Source organism: Triturus cristatus, chromosome 4_2 (genome assembly GCF_964204655.1).
Source record: "Triturus cristatus chromosome 4_2, aTriCri1.1, whole genome shotgun sequence".
NCBI classification, from domain to species: domain Eukaryota; kingdom Metazoa; phylum Chordata; class Amphibia; order Caudata; family Salamandridae; genus Triturus; species Triturus cristatus.
In genome coordinates this window covers 172247514-172262944 of record NC_140586.1, presented here as the reverse complement: position 1 = coordinate 172262944, position 15431 = coordinate 172247514, and positions in this window count along the sequence as shown.

Genomic DNA, 15431 nt, shown 5'->3' with positions numbered 1-15431 from the left:
CATCCTGAACTCATATATTTTAAAGGGCTCTCATATGTGGTGACGAAGAAATAGGAGGCAAAGAAAAATTAGCCAATTGGCTAGGATCACACTATTTCCTCATGTGGGGAAGCCAGGACTGATACCAGGTTTTCTGGTTTCACATTTTACAATTCAGCCACCAGATGAGCATATCTTTCCTTCTCACGTTTTATATTAGAAGTTAATGCTTTGACTTTAATTCTTGGTGGAGAGAAATGAGCATTGGTGGCAGACAGAAGTCTAGTGAAGGCTTGGTTTGTTGTCCACACAATGCATCTCCTTTGCATCCCCCTACGTCCACCTTTTATCACTCGACCCTCGCATTGCTGGTTTCGGTGCAGCCCTGGGCCATGCCACAGACAGTACTTTGTGGCCCCTGGGCAAATGTTTAAGAGTGTCCATGGTTCAAATTAAGCCTAATTAACTTAACTACTGTATAATCTGCTGAGGAATTCATAGAGTTGATTTTAATGACACGCTTAGAACGTGTCAAATAAGACCTGCCCAATCTGCAAGTTGGCAGAAAGCCCACTTGATGCCAGGGATTTTTCGTTCCCATATGTAATTAGGGTGGGGGTTGCCCAAAATGGGCATGCCAATGCCCCCAACCCTGCCACAATTACAGCCTTTCTTCCCCCCCTGGGGGGCATACGGGGGCAATAGCCCTCAATCTGTCCCCCCGGGGGGCAGAAAGCCCACTAGACGCCAGGGATTTTTTTGGGGGCAATTTTATCTATGGTAGGGGCTGTCCAAAACTGGCATGCAATGCCCCCACCCCGCCAAAATTACAGCCTTTCTGCCCCCCCTGGGGGGCTGATGGGGCAGTAGTCCCCAATCTGCCCCCCCCCCCCAGGGGAGCAAAAAGCTCACTAGATGCCAGGGATTTTTCTTTGGGTAATCTGACTTAGGGTGGGGCTGCCCAAAATGGGCATGCCAATGCCCCCACCCCCCACAAAAATGATAGTCTTTCAGCCCCCCGGGTGTCAGATGGGAGCTGTAGCCCCCAATATGCCCCCCGGGGGGGCAGAAGGCCCACAAGAAACCGGGGAATTTTTTTTATTCGTGTAGGGGCTACCCAAAATGGGCATGACAATACCACCACCCTCTGAGAAATTCCAGTCTATCTGCCCCCCGGGAGGGCAGGTGGGGGCAGTGGCCCCCGATCTGCCCTCCAGAGGGGGCAGAAAGCCCACTAGGCACCAGCGATTATGTTGGCTTTTTTTATGCGTGTGGGTGGGGGCTGGAAAAATGGGCATACCAATGCCCCCGCCCCCACAAAAAATAGCCACAGTCTTTCTGCCCCCCATGGGTGCATAACGGGGCAACCCCCCCCCCCAATTCCCCCGTAGGGCAGCAGAAAGCCCACTAGGCACCAACCTTTTTAGCAATGTGCCTACCTGTGGATTTTGGGCCCAAGAGCAGCTGGCACATAGGGAAACCTAGCAAACCTGTACATGTTTCAAAACTAGACACAAAGGGGAATCCAGGATGGGGTGACTTGTCTGGCTCTCACCAGGTTCTGTTACCCAAAATCCCTTGCAAACCTCAAACTTTGTAAAGAAAAAACCCACATTTTCCTCACACTTCTGTGTGGGAAAGTTCTGGAATCTGCGTGGATCCACAAATTTCCTTCTACACAGCATTCCCCCAGGTCTCCTGATAAAAATGGTACCTCACTCGTGTGGGTGGGTCAAGTACCCACAACAGGCAAGGGCCAAAATCCTAGTGAGGCGACATCAAAATTACCTATCACAAATCAACCTGGTTTTGCAAGGGGGGTCACCTGGGTTTTTGGCTCGTGCTTGGCGGCCAGCTAGGGAAACCTACCAAACCCACACATTTCTGAAAACTAGACACCCAGGGGATTGCAGGGAGGTATGGCGTGCGTGGATCCCCCAACTTTTTCTTACCCAGAAACCCTGCAAACCTCAAATTTAGCTGAAAGAAGCACTTTTCCCACACATTTTTGTGTGGGAAAGTTGTGGCATCACCGGGCTGATACAAATTTCCTACCACCAAGTGTTCCCCCAGGTCTCCCAATAAAAATGGTGCCTCACTCATGTGGGAGGGCCAAGTACCCGCGACAGGCAAGGGCCCAAAACTTACTGAGGCGACATAAAATTGCCTATCACAAAACGACCTGGTTTTGCAAGGAGGGTCACCTGGATTTTTGGCCCCGTGCTTGGCGGCCAGCTAGGGATACCTACCAAACCCACACATTTCTGAAAACTACAACCCCCGGGGATTATAGGGAAGTATGGCTTGTGTGGATCCCCCAACTTTTTCTTACCCAGAATCCCCTGCAAACCTTTAATTTAGCTGAAAAAATCACTTTGTCCACATATTTTTGTGTGGGAATGTTGTGGCATCACAGGGCTGACACAAATTTCCTACCACCCAGCATTCCCCCAGGTCTCCCAATAACAATGGTGCCTCACGCGTGTGGGAAGCCCAAGTACCCGTGACAGGCAAGGGCCCAAAACGTATTGAAGCGACATTAAAATCGCCTATCACAAAACAACCTGGTTTTGCAAGGGGGGTCACCTGGGTTTTTGGCCCCGTGCTCGGCGGCCAGCTAGGAAAACCTACTAAACCCATACATTTCTGAAAACTAGACAACAGGGGGATTCCAGGGAGGTATGGCTTGCGTGGATCCCCAACGTTTTCTTACCCAGAATCCCCTGCAAGCTTCAAATTTAGCTGAAAAAATAATTGTTTCCACATATTTTTGTGTGGGAAAGTTGTGGCATCACCGGGCTGACACAAATTTCCTACCACCCAGCATTCTCCTAGGTCTCCTGATAAAAATGGTGTCTCACTCGTGTGGGAGGCACAGGTACCCGCGACAGGAAAGGGCCCAAAACGTATTGAGGCAACATCAAAATTGCCTATCACAAAATGACCTGGTTTTGCAAGGAGCGTAACCTGTGTTTTAGACCCCGTGCTTGGTGGCCAGCTAGGGAAACCTACCAAACCCACACATTTCTGAAAACAAGACACCCGGGGGATTCCAGGGAGGTATGGCTTGCGAGGATCCCCAACTTTTTCTTACCCAGAATCCCCTGGAAACCTCAGATTTAGCTGAAAAAAAACACTTTTTTCACACATTTGTGTGTGGGAAAGCTGTGGCATCACCAGCCTGACACAAATTTCCTACCACCCAGCATTCCCCCAGGTCTCCCAATAAAAATGGTGCCTCACTCGTGTGGGAGGCACAGGTACCCACGACAGGAAAGGGCCCAAAACGTATTGAGGCAACATCAAAATTGCCTATCACAAAATGACCTGGTTTTGCATGGGGGGTCACATGGGTTTTTAGCCCCGTGCTCGGTGGCCAGCTAGGGTAACCACACATTTATGAAAACCAGACACCCGGGGGATTTCAGGGAGGTATGCTTGCGTGAATCCCCCAATATTTTTTTACCCTGTCAGCCCGGTGATGCCACAACTTTCGCACACAAAAATGTGTGGAAAAAGTAATTTTTTTAACTAAATTTGAGGTTTGCAGGGGATTCTGGGTAAGATGCAAGAACATTACGAGATGCTGCTCAGTTTTTGGCTCTGGGTTTGTCGGGTTCTTGGTGAACCTACAAGTCCCATATATCCCCAAAACCTGAAAGGTCTAGCAAATGTAACGGTATATTGCTTTCAAACAGCTGTCACAATTAGAAGAAGGTACAGGTGAAAACGTTGGCACTACTGGCTGTTTTTTTCAACTAATTTTCAATGTATCCAATACTTAACTGTTAGTTTCTATAAAGGAAGGTTGAAGGATCTACACAAATGACCCCTTGCTGAATTCAGAATTTTGGCTACTTTTTCTAAACTGTATAGCTTTCCAGGATCCATTATTGCTTTCATAGCCATTTCTACCATTAACTGGAAGGAGGTTGAAAGCACCAAAAATAGCAAAAATAGGCTATGTCCCAGAAAAATTCCAAAACTGTGTAAAAAATAGTGTTTTTCTGACAAATGTATGCTTGTCCCTGAAAGCTGGGAAGATGGTGATTTCAGCACCACAACCTCTTTTTTGATAAGATTTGCAGGGAAAAAAACAGACGCTTTCATCTGTAGCCCTTTTTTCCCATTTTAAAAAAAAAGCTGTATTTTGGATAATTTCTGGGTCCTATCCAGGGGAATCCACAATTCCTGGATACCTTTAGAATCCCCATGATGTTCCAAAAAAAAGACTCAAATTTGGCGTGGATACCTTATGTGGTCAAAATGTTACAGGGACCTAAGCAGGAACTACCCCAAATAGCCAAAAAAGGCTTAGTACAGGGGGGAAAAGGCCTAGCAGCGAAGGGGTTAAAAACTTAGTTTTTCAACATGAGGCACAATCCAATTGACATTTTGAAAAAATATGTGTACAGTCCAAAAAATCTATTTTCTGATGAAAAACGATGACCCCAGACCTGTCGAACTTTCTCCTGATGGGATGGAATGTTGTTTTGATAATGTTTAATCTTTTGACTGTAAATAACTATTGCATGTGAATTATCACTTCTGCAACTAAAATAAGTGCCTTTAGAGTCATTTTACTGCCCGAAATCAGTCAAAATAGAAGCTTCAGAGTAGGAGAAAAAGTCTGTAAAAATGACAGTTTTGGTCACTATAAGGCCTTAAAAATTGGTTATTCAACATGAGGCACAGTCCAATTGACATTTTGAAACATTTTTTGTACAGTCCAAAAAATCAATCGTCTTATCAAAAACAATGACCACGGACCTGTTGCACTTTCTCCAGATGATCTGTATGGTGATTTTTTAAAGTTTAATCTTTTGACTGTAAATTAAAATTGCATGTTAATTATCACTTTTGGAACAAAAATAAGTGTCTTTAGAGTCATTTTACTGCCCGAAATCATTCAAAATCGAAGCTTCTGAGTGGGAGGAAATGTCTGTAAAAATTGCAGTTTTGGTCACTGTAAGGCCTTAAAAATTGGTTATTCAACATGAGGCACAATCCAATTGACATTTTGAATAATTTTTTGTGCAGACCAAAAAATCTAGTTTCTTATGAAATACTATGACCCCGGACCTGTCGAACTTTCTCCAGATGGTCAGTAATGGTGATTTTTTTTAATGTTTATTCTTTTGACTGTCAATAAAAATTGCATGTTAATTATCACTTTTGGAACTAAAATAAGTGTCTTTGGAGTCCTTTTACTGCCCGAAATCAGTCAAAATAGAAGCTTCTGAGTAGGAGGAAAAGTCTGTAAAAATGGCAGTTTTGGTCACTGTGAGACCTTAAAAATTGTTTATTCAACATGAGGCACAATCCAATTGACATTTTGAATAATTTTTTGCGAAGCCCAAAAAATCAATTTTCTGTGGAAAAACAATGACCCCGGACCTGTCGAACTTTCTCCTGATGGGATGGAATGTTATTTTTTTAATGTTTAATCTTTTGACTGTAAATAACTATTGCATGTGAATTATCACTCTGCAACTAAAATAAGTGTCTTTGATGTCATTTTACTGCGTGAAATCAATCAAAATAGAAGCTTCTGAGTAGGAGGAAAAGTGTGTAAAAATCACAGTTTTGGCCACTGTGAGGCCTTAAAACTTGCTTATTCAACACGAGGCACAGTCCAATTGACATTTTGAATACTTTTTTGTACAGTCCAAAAAATTTATTTTCTGATGAAAAACAATGACCCCGGACCTGTCGAACTTTCTCCTGATGGGATTGAATGTTGTTTTTTTAATGTTTATTGTTTTGACTGTAAATAACTATTGCATGTGAATTATGACTTCTTATGAAAAACGATGACCCCGGACCTGTCTTATTTTCTCCAGAAGGTCTGACATGGTGTTTTTTTAATGTTTAATCTTGTGACTGTAAATAACTATTGCATGTGAATTATCACTTTTGGAACAAAAATTAGAGTCTGATGTCATTTTACCGTCTGAAATCAATCAAAATATAAGCTTCTGAGTAGGAGGAAAAGTCTGTAAAAATGGCAGTTTTGGTCACTGTGAGACCTTAAAAATTGTTTATTCAACATGAGGCACAATCCAATTGACATTTTGAATAATTTTTTGCGAAGCCCAAAAAATCAATTTTCTGTGGAAAAACAATGACCCCGGACCTGTCGAACTTTCTCCTGATGGGATGGAATGTTATTTTTTTAATGTTTAATCTTTTGACTGTAAATAACTATTGCATGTGAATTATCACTCTGCAACTAAAATAAGTGTCTTTGATGTCATTTTACTGCGTGAAATCAATCAAAATAGAAGCTTCTGAGTAGGAGGAAAAGTGTGTAAAAATCACAGTTTTGGCCACTGTGAGGCCTTAAAAATTGTTTATTCAACATGAGGCACAATCCAATTGACATTTTAAAGAATTTTTTGTGCAGACGAAAAAATCTAGTTTCTTATGAAAAACGATGACCCCGGACCTGTAGAACCTTCTCCAGATGGTCAGGAATAGTGATTTTTTTATGTTTAGTCTTTTGACTGTAAATAACTATTGCATGTGAATTATCACTTTTGGAACTAAAATAAGTGTAATTAGAGTCATTTTCCTGCCCAAAGTCAGTCAAAATAGAAGCTTCCGAGTAGAAGGAAAAGTCTATAAAAACTGGCAGTTTTGGTCACTGTGAGGCCTTAAAAAGTGGTTATTCAACATGAGGCACAATCCAATTGACATTTTGAATAATTTTTTGCAAAGTCAAGAAAAACAATTTTCTGAAGAAAAACAAAGATCCCGGACCTATCAAACTTTCTCCAGATGATCAGGAATGTTTATTCTTTTTAATATTTAGTCTTTTGACTGTAAGTAACTATTGCATTAATTATCACTTTTGGAACTAAAGAAAGTGACTTTGGAGTTCTTTTACTGCCCGAAATCAGTCTAAATAGAAGTTTCTGAGTAGGAGGAAAAGACTGTAAAAATGGCAGTTTTGGTCACTGTGTGGCCTTAAAAAGTGTTCGAAAAATCAATTTTCTGATGAAAAACAATGACCCCGGACCAGTTGAACTTTCTCCAGGTGGTCAGTAATGGTGATTCTTTTTAATGTTCAGTCTTTTGACTGTAAGTAACTATTGCATATGAATTGACACTTTTGGAACTAAAATTAGAGTCTGATGTCATTTTACTGCCCGAAATCAATCAAATTAGAAGCTTCTGAGTAGGAGTAAAAGTCTGTAAAAATTACAGTTTTGGCCACTGTGATGCCTTAAAAATTGTTTATTCAACATGAGGCACAATCCAATTGACATTTGAATAATTTTTTGTGCAGAACAAAAAATCTATTTTCCTGTGAAAAACGATGAAAGAGGACACGACGAACTTTCTAAAGATGGTCATGAATGGTGATTTTTTAATGTTTAGTTTTTTACTGTAAATAATTGCATGTTAATTATCACTTTTGGAACTAAAATAAGTGTCTTTGGAGTCATTTTAGTGCCCGAAATCAGTAAAAATAGAAGCTTCTGAGTAGGAGGAAAAGTCTGTAAAAATGGCAGTTTTGGTCACTGCGAGGCCTTAAAAATTGGTTATTCAACTTGAGGCACAATCCAATTGACATTTTGAATCATTTATTGTACAGTCCAAAAAATCAATCTTCAGATGAAAAACAATGACCCCGGACCTGTCTAACCTGCTCCAGATGGTCAGGAATTGTGATTTTTTTAATGTTTAGTCTTTTGACTGTAAATAACTATTGTATGTGAATTATCACTTTTGGAACTTAAATAAGTGTAGTTAGAGATATTTTCCTGCCAGAAATCAGTCAAAATAGAAGCTTCCGAGTAGGAGGAAAAGTCTATAAAAACTGGCAGTTTTGGTCACTGTGAGGCCTTAAAAAGTGGTTATTCAAAATGAGGCACAACACAATTGACATTTTGAATTATTTTTTGCAAAGTCCAAAAAATCAATTATCTGATGAAAAACAATGACCCCGGACCTGTCGAACTTACTCCAGATGGTCAGGAATGGTGATTTTTTTTTAATGTTTAGTCTTTTGATTGTAAGTAACTATTGCATATGAATTGACAATTTTGGAGCTAAAATAAGTGTCTTTGATGTCATTTTACTACCCGAAATCAATCAAAATAGAAGGTTCTGAGTAGGAGGAAAAGTCTGTAAAAATCACAGTTTTGGTTTATTCAACATGAGGCACAATCCAATTGACATTTTGAATAATTTTTTGTGCAGACCAATAAATCTAGTTTCTTATAAAAACGATGACCCAGGATCTGTCGAAATTTCTCCAGATGGTCAGGAATGGTGATTTTTTCAAATGTTTATTCTTTTGACTGTAAGTAACTATTGCATATGAATTGTCACTTTTGGAACTAAAATAAGTGTCTTTGATGTTATTTTACCGCCCGTAATCAATCAAAACAGAAGCTTCTGAGTAGGAGGAAAAGACTGTAAAAATGACAGTTTTGGCCACTGTGAGACCTTAAAAATTGTTTATTCAACATGAGGCACAATCCAATTGACATTTTGAATATTATTTTGTGGAGACCCAAAAATCAATTTTCTGATGAAACCTTCTCCAGATGGTCAGGAATGGTGATTTTTTAATGTTTAGTTTTGTGACTGTAAATAACTATTGCATGTGAATTAACACTTTTGGAACTAAAATAAGTGTAATTAGAGACATTTTCCTACCCAAAATCAGTCAAAATAGAAGCTTCTGAATATGAGGAAAAGTCTATAAAAGCTAGAAGTTTTGGTCACTGTGAGGCCTTAAAAAGTGGTTATTCAACACAAGGCACAATCCAATTGACATTTTGAATGATTTTTTACTATATCCAAAAAATCAATTTTCTGATGAAAAACAATGACCCCGTACCTTTCGAACTTTCTGCATATCGTCAGGAAGGGTGAGTTTTTTTCATGTTTATTCTTTTGACTGTAAGTAACTATTGCATATGAATTGTCACTTTTGGAACTAAAATAAGTGTCTTTGATGTCATTGCAGTTTTGGTCAGTGTGAGGCCTTAAAAATTGGTTATTCAACATGAGGGACAATCAAATTGACATTTTGAATAATTTTTTAGAAAGCCCAAAAAACTCTATTTTCGGATAGAAAACAATGACCCCGGACCTGTCGTACTTTCTCCAGATGGTGTGTCATGGTGGTTTTCAATGTTTAGTTTTTGACTGTAAATAAAAATTGCATGTGAATTATCACTTTTGGAACTAAAATAAGTGTAATGAGAGTCATTTTCCTGCCTGAAATCAGTCAAAATAGAAACTTCCGAGTAAGAGGAAATGTCTACAAAAAATGGCCCTTTTGGTCACTGTGAGGCCTCAAAAAGTTGTTATTCAACATGAGGCACAATCCAATTGACATTTTGAATAATTTTTGGCAAAGTCCAAAAATCTATTTTCTGATGAAAAACGAAGACCCCGGACCTGTCGAACCTTCTCCAGATAGTCAGGAATGGTGATTTTTTTAACATTTAGTCTTTTTACTGTAAATAACTATTGCATGTGAATTATCACTTTTGGAACTAAAATAAGTGTCTTTAGAGTCATTTTACTGCCCGAAATCAGTCAAAATAGAAGCTTCTGAGTAGGAGGAAAAGTCTGTAAAAATGACAGTTTTGGTCACTGTGAGGCCTTAAAAATTGGCTCTTCAACATGATGCACAAACCAATTGACATTTGGAATAATTTTTTGTGCAGTCCAAAAAATCTAGTTTCTTATGAAAAATTATGACCCCGGACCTGTCGAACCCTCTCCAGATGGTCAGGAATGGTGATTTGTTTTTTTAAACTGGTTTTAGTCGTCAACAGACACATATAATGCCCGCCCGGTAGCCCAGAGGTATCAGCCCAAGCAATGAACAATCATGCCATTGACATTTTAATCAAAATAGGATAATGGGAATGCATTTCAGATGAAAGCGAAAACCCCAAACTCACCCCCCAGGAATGGTGATTTTTTAATGTTTAGTCTTTTGACTGTAAATAACTATTGCATGTGAATTATCACTTTTGGGACTAAAATAAGTGTCTTTAGAGTCATTTTACTGCCAGAAATCAGTCAAAATAGAAGCTTCTGAGTAGGAAAAAAAGGCTGTAAAAATTGCAGTTTTGGTCACTGTGAGGCCTTAAAAATTGGTTATTTAGCATGAGGCACAATCCAATAAAAAATTTAATCCATTTTTGTTCAGTCCAAAAAATAAATTTTCTGATGAAAAACAATGACCCTCCGGACCTGTCGAACTTTCTCCTGATGGGATGGAAGGTTTTTTTTTTAATGTTTAATCTGTTGACTGTAAATAACTATTGCATCTCAATTATCACTTCTGCAACTAAAATGAGTGTCTTTGATGTCATTTTCCTGCATGAAATCAGTCAAAATTGAAACTTCCGAGTAGGAGGAAAAGTCTACAAAAAATGGCCCTTTTGGTCACTGTGAGGCCTCAAAAAGTGGTTATTCAACACGAGGCACAATCCAATTGACATTTTGAATTATTTTTTGCAAAGTCCAAAAAATCAATTTTCTGTGGAAAAACAATGACCCCGGACCTGGCGATATTTCTCCAGATCATCAGGAATGGTGATTTTTTATGTTTAATCTTTTGACTGTAAATATGTATTGCATGTGAATTATCACTTTTGCAACTAAAATAAGTGTCTTTAGAGTCATTTTACTGCCCGAAATCATTCAAAATAGAAGCTTTAAAGTAAGAGGAAAAGTCTGTAAAAATGACAGTTTTGGTCACTGTGAGGCCCTAAAAATTGGTTATTCAACATGAGGCACAATCCAATTGACATTTTGAGTAATTTTTTGTGCAGTCCAACAAATCTAGTTTCTCATGAAAAATGATGACCTTCTCCAGATGGTTAGGAATGCTGATTTTTGAATGTTTAGTATTTTGACTGTAAATAACTATTGCATGTGAATAATCACTTTGGAACTAAAATAAGCGTCTTTAGAGTCATTTACTGCCAGAAATCAATCAAAATAGAAGCTTCTGAATAGGAGGAAAAGTTTGTAAACATTGCAGTTTTGGTCACTGTGAGGCGTTAAAAATTGCTTATTCATCATGAGGCACAATCCAATTGACATTTTGAATAATTTTTAGCAAAGTCCAAAAAATCATTTTTCTGTGGAAAAACAATGACCACGGACCTGTCGAACTTTCTCCTGATGGGATGGAATGTTTTTTTTTTAATGTTTAATCTTTTGACTGTAAATAACTTGTATGTGAATTTTCACTTCTGTAACTAAAATGAGTGTCTTTGATGTCATTTTACTGCCTGAAATCAATCAAAATAGAAGCTTTTGAGTAGGAGGAAAAGTCTGTAAAAATGACAGTTTTGGCCACTGTGAGGCCTTAAAAATTGTTTATTCAACATGACGCACAATCCAATTGACATTATTAAAAAAAAATTGTGCAGACCAAGAAATCTAGTTTCTTATCAAAAATGATGACCCAGGACCTGACGAACTTTCTCCAGATGGTCTGTCATTGTGGTTTTTTAATGTTTAATCTTTTGACTGTAAATACCTATTACATGTGAGTTATCGCTTTTGGAACTAAAATAAGTGTCATTAGAGTCATTTTTATGCCCGAAATCAGTCAAAATCGAAGCTTCTGAGTAGGAGTAAAAGTATATAACAATGGCAGTTTTGGACACTTTGAGGCCTTAAAAAGTGGTTATTCAACAAGAGGCACAATACAATTGACATTTTTAATCATTTTTTGTACAGTCCAAAAAACTCAATTGTCTTATGAAAAACGATGACCCCGGACCTGCAAACTTTCTCTAGATCGTCAGGAATGGTGATTTTTTTAATGTTTATTCTTTTGACTGTAAATATCTATTGCATGTGAATTATCACTTTTGCAACTAAAATAAGTGTCTTTAGAGTCATTTTACTGCCCTAAATCAGTAAAAATAGAAACTTCTGAGTAAGAGGAAAAGTCTGTAAAAATGAAAGTTTTGTTGACTGTGAGGCCTTAAAAATTGTTTATTCAACATATGGCACAATCCAGTTGACATTTTGAATAATTTTTTGTGCAGACCCAAAAATCTAGTTTCTTATGAAAAACAATGACCCCGGACCTGTCGCACCTTCTCCTTATGGTCAGAAATGGCGATTTTTAATGTTTAGTGTTTTGACTGTAAATAACTATTGCATATGAATTATCAATTTTGGAAATAAAACAAGGGTCTTTAGAGTCATTTTACTGCCCGAAATCAATTAAATAGAAGCTTTTGAGTAGGAGGAAAAGTGTATAAAAATGGCAGTTTTGGTCACTGTAAGGCCTTAAAAATTAGTTTTTCAACTTGAGGCACAGTCAAATTCACATTTTGAATAATTTTTTGCAAAGTCCAGAAAATCTATCTTTTAATGAAAAACGATGACCCCGGACCTGTTGCACTTTCTCCAGATGATCTGTATGATGATTTTTTAATGTTTAATCTTTTGACTGTAAATAAAAATTGCATGTTAGGAGGAGGAGCCTAGCGCGCAACCAAGATGGCCGCGTAGGTGCGAGGCTCCCGAGGACCTCCGCAACCTCCTACGTTTATCCTGTCTTCATCCTGCATCGGTTGAGGGGACTGTGTCGGTGAGCCTGAGCCGAGGTGGTACCCGTTTCCCGTTTTCAAATCGGACCTCGAGTGCCGGAGTGAGCACCGACTGAAGTTTGCGGCCTACTTCTCTCCTGACCCCGGATTCGCGTTTGGGGGCGACCCAGTGGCAAAGTGAACAACAACGGCGGGCTGGGCCTGGCGAGTCGCGTACCCCACACTTTCACTTTCTCTTTTGCGCCCTCTTGCCGTCATCGCAAGTGGGATCACGGCGCTCTTTGTGTGGGGGTGGCCTCGCTGGGAGACCCTGCCTGCCTGCCTGCTGTGGCCCGCTCTGCCGTCTTGGGGTGGCCCCTGGAGCTCGCGGCCTTGACTGCTTGCTCTCCGCTGCGTGGCTGGGGCGGTTGTGAGACCCGCGACGATGGCCACGAGGCAGGATGGGGATCGGTTGAAGGCCAAGTCGACCCGGCGTGGCACCGCACATCAGGCCAACATCATGGACCGCTACACCCTCCCGAAGGGGTCTCCCGGCGGATCGCACAAGTCCTCTGAGTGCCTCCCGGATGCCCCGGATTTGCCTATGGATCTGTCTCTGCAAGACGTCATGAGCGCCATTGCTGAGATGAAGGCCTCAGTGGGCCAGCAGTTTGACACTTTAGCCCACAAAATCGACGCGGTCCTTATTGATGTCAACCTTGTGAGAGCTGATCTCTCTAAGACTAACGATCGGGTCGACTCTTTGGCCCACACCGCGTCGGGCCTCACGACTGAGGTGGCGGCCCTTCAAACGGAGGTGCACCGGCTCCGTCAGGCAAGTGCGCTCATGGATCGGCGCCTGGAGGACTCCGAGAGCCGGGCCCGGAGGAATAATATCCGTATCATCGGAGTACCCGAGGGACGGGAGGAGTCGGCGGCGGATCTCTTTATGGAGGACCTGATCACTACCCATCTCCAGCCTCTAGGACTGAGTAAATTCTTTGCCGTGGAGAGAGCCCATAGAGTTCCCGGGGGCAGACCGAAGGTCGGAGCCCCTCCGCGGCCTCTTATTGCCCGTATTTTTAACTTTCGGAACAGGGATGTGATTTTGCAAGCTTCCAGACTGCAAGGGCCGATTAAGCTGGAGAACATGGAGGTGAACTTTTATCCTGACTTTACCCAAGCGGTCCAGAAGCAGAGACTGAGTTTCCTGGGCGTCAAGCGGCGGCTTCGAGGCATGAACTTAAAATACGCCATGCTCTTCCCGGCCAGGCTGCGGGTTGAGGTGGAGGGTCGCACTCACTTTTTTGACCGTCCTGAAACGGCCGGGGACTGGCTGGACACTTTGTCTGGGGGTCCTAATCGGGATGGCGGGGGGGGGCAGCGGGAGGAGACTGCCCACCGGACCGGGTCTGAGGTACTGATGCGGGGGCTCACTCCGGATGCTGCCACTCTCGGCCAAGCTTAGGGTCTCTTGTCTGTTGTGTTTTATTTCCCCTCTTTTGGAGGCGGTGCGGGGTCTCGAGGGGGTGCTCTTTCCTCCTCTAGGGGGTCTTACTAGTTTCAATTACATAGGGGCGACAGGCACACTGCAAGTTGGGGGGGCTGTCTGGGCTCATGCAGGGGTGCAGGGAGGGGGGAGGTCTGTTGGGGCGGTTGGGTTGGGGTGGGGTATTGTTCATTTGTACCACAAGGCAAAAGTATTGTTGTTCTATTCTTAAAGTGCTCTCTGGGGGACGATTGATCGCTTTCGGCTATGATGGGGGGTAGGGGACTGAGTCTTTTGTCCTGGAATGTTAATGGACTGGGGGACAGGATAAAACGGGGGGTGGTCCTGCAGTTCCTAAAACGAATTTCACCTGATATAGTTTTTCTGCAGGAGACACACCTCATTGGAAACTCCTTTCGTGCTATGAATCGACAGGGCTACCGCCTCCTGGCCCATTCGGGCTTCACGTCTGGTTCAAGGGGTGTGGGCATCATGGCCAAGACCTCGCTCCCATTGGAAGTTGATGAGGTGCTCCATGATGACAGGGGACGATACACGGTTCTGGTGGGTAGAATGGAGGGCAGAGTGATTGTTTTCGTTTCTGTTTATGTCCCGCCAGGGTTGCAAACGACTACTTTTGCGGATCTGGGGCGCCTCCTCCTTGGCCTTCCGGAGGGGATTCTAGTGGTTGGGGGGGACTTTAACGCTGTGGTCTCCGGAACTGAGGACCGCCACCCCCCTAGGGATCTCCCCCGTGCCCAAGCGTGGTTGTCCGGCCTCTTGGATACCTTGGGGCTGGTGGATTGTTGGCGTTTGAAACACCCTACACAGATACAGTACACCTTTCATTCCGGGGCCCATGGCAGTTTTTCGAGGCTAGATTATGTCCTAGTGCCAGCAGCGCATGCGGGGAGGGTCGGGGAGGTGCGCCATTTGGCGCCGGGTATTTCAGACCACTCCCCGCTCCTGTTGCACTTCGACATTGTCCCGAGGGGGGAGGGGAGGATGGTCCCGATTAATTCCTGGTACCTGCGGGACCCCACTATTCGCGCAGAGTTGGTTAAATCCCTTAAGCGATATTTTGAGGATAATGTGGGGTCTGTGTCCTCGGCGGTCTCTCTGTGGGAGGCGTTCAAGACGGTACTCCGGGGGGAGGCCCTGTCCCTTATTTCCCATTCCCGGAGGCGCGAGCGGGAGGAGGTGACCCGTATTGAAACTGAGATAACCGAGTTGGAGGGTGATCTAGAATGTGGGGTGACGGATGACAAATTACATGTTCTCCGACTCAAGCAGGTGGCCTATAAGGCCCTCGTCACGGAGGCGGCCAGGGGCCTCAGTAGAGAGCAACAGGGGAGACTGTATGACGTGGGTGATAAGGCTGGTAAATTGATTGCGAGGCTGGATAAAAAGGAGAGAGCGAGTCGAGTTGT